Raw genomic sequence first — 1,956 nt, 5'->3', positions numbered from 1 at the left:
CCATCAGGGGTGTCCTATGTCACCCATCCTTTTTGTTTGTGCTTTGGAGCCTTTTCTGTGTAAACTGCGGCAAGACAAAATCATTAAAGGGGTTTTTGTTCCTGGGGGTTCAGGGATTCAGCACAAAATTGTGGCATACATGGATGACGTCACGGTGTTGTGTACCAATGCTGCCTCTGTCCTCAGGACACTGTTACAGGCCTCTCTTTTTCAGTCACATTCTGGTTCAGGTCTTAACATGGGTAAAAGTGTTTGTTTTATTGCAGGGTCCTGGGATCGCCTGGCGAATTTACCTGTCCTTGTTACTTCAGAACCTGTTAAAATCCTGGGAGTCTACTTTGGGGTCAGCGGGTTTGAGGAGAAAAATTGGGTTGAACTTCAGGCGAAATTATTGAAAAAGCTTTCCCTGTGGTCCTTGCGCAAACTGACGCTTGAAGGCAAAGTTTTGGTTATCAAAGCTGTTTTATTTCCGTTATTGTTGTACCTTGCTATGGTTTTTCCTCCCAAATACCGCACTTTCCAGAAAATTCAGAAAATGTTTTTTACCTTTTTATGGAACTCTCGCATGGAGAAACTTAGCAGGGATAAAGTTTGTCGACAGTGGAGGAATGGGGGTAAAAGTTTACCTGACCTTAAAGTCTTTTTGATGTCCAAAATATTATGTTATGTTGTATCACGCACTGCTGATGATATGAAATCTGTTCCTGCCTTATTTACCAAATATTTTCTAGGGGCACAGCTACGGCGTTTTGGACTTTTTTCCCCTTCCCATTGTTTTCCTTTGGCCCACGAGGCACCACCATTTTATAAAGACCTTTGTTCCTTTTTGCAGACATTGGACACAGACACTTTTGATAGGGACATCTGTATTCACCCCGCCAGGCTGAAGAACGAACTTCGGAAAATGGAGCAACCGATCCAGTTGGGTGTTCTAACTGAGGCTCAGTCAGTGCGAGTCTGGAAAATGGTGGGTCACAGGGACCTTACCCACAGTCAGCGTGACCTAGCTTGGATGGCCGCACATGGAAGCCTTCCTGTGAAAATTTTTCAACATCGTCGAGGTTTGGCCCCCACAGCATGTTGTCCGCGCCCCAGATGCGGCCACGTCGAAACCATTTTCCATCTCCTGTGGGGTTGTCTTTATGCAAAGAAATTTTAGAGTTTGTTGCAGCCTTTTCTTTCCAAATTTGCCGGCATTCCTGCCTTGACTTTCAACGCTCTTTTGTATGGACAGGATGTTTCTGCACGGCGCCCCCCCCACTGCCTGGCGGCTGTTGAACTGTGCCAAAGAGACTTTGTGGGATGACAGGAACTTGTTTCTTTTTCTCCATAAGGACATGAACTCAAAAATATGCAGAAATCTTTTTTTGGATAAAGTTATGACTTATGTTTCTGTTGATCGTGCCACCTTAGGGATTGACGACGCCAACGCCTTGTGGCAAATTAAGAACTGGAAGGGTTGGGTCACCTAGGCAACTGGACAGTTATGATTAAATAACTTGTTTATACATTTATTTTTTTGACTGCCTTGCCACCGGGCTGTAACAGGATTGGCATTTACAAAAACGCACCAAATGTGTTTGCCTCTAGTATACGTTTTTCATCCTCATTTCTACATGTTTTTCCTATAGACCACTTAATGTAACCTTGGTCTTTTTCAAAATTATATGTCTGTATCTTCATCCAGATTTTTTCATCATATCTGTATGTATCACTTATAGACCACTTGATGTAACCTTGGTCTTTTAAACAAACTGTATATATCTGTATCTGTGCCTTTATCTATTCAATAAAGGTTTTTGAAACAAAAAAATAATCTGTTCTTATCAGTTTAATATCTGATACGTCCTCTATCTGGGGACAATATATTAAATAGATTTTTGGAATAGGAGCTTGCTCTGTCCACTCCACGCATCAACCTGGTATTGCAGTACCTCCAGGAATGGTGCACTTCCC

At 42.5% G+C, this 1,956-nt stretch overlaps 1 pseudogene; it reads left to right on the top strand.

The window, feature by feature from the left end:
• The first annotated feature begins 1,778 nt into the window (after positions 1–1,778).
• On the top strand, positions 1,779–1,956 carry LOC144764448 (U2 spliceosomal RNA; annotated as a pseudogene).

The sequence above is a fragment of the Lissotriton helveticus genome, chromosome 6 (genome assembly GCF_964261635.1).
Source record: "Lissotriton helveticus chromosome 6, aLisHel1.1, whole genome shotgun sequence".
NCBI classification, from domain to species: Eukaryota; Metazoa; Chordata; class Amphibia; order Caudata; family Salamandridae; genus Lissotriton; species Lissotriton helveticus.
The sequence above is the reverse complement of the archived record's forward strand: the minus strand, read 5'-3'. Positions and strand labels throughout refer to the sequence as shown.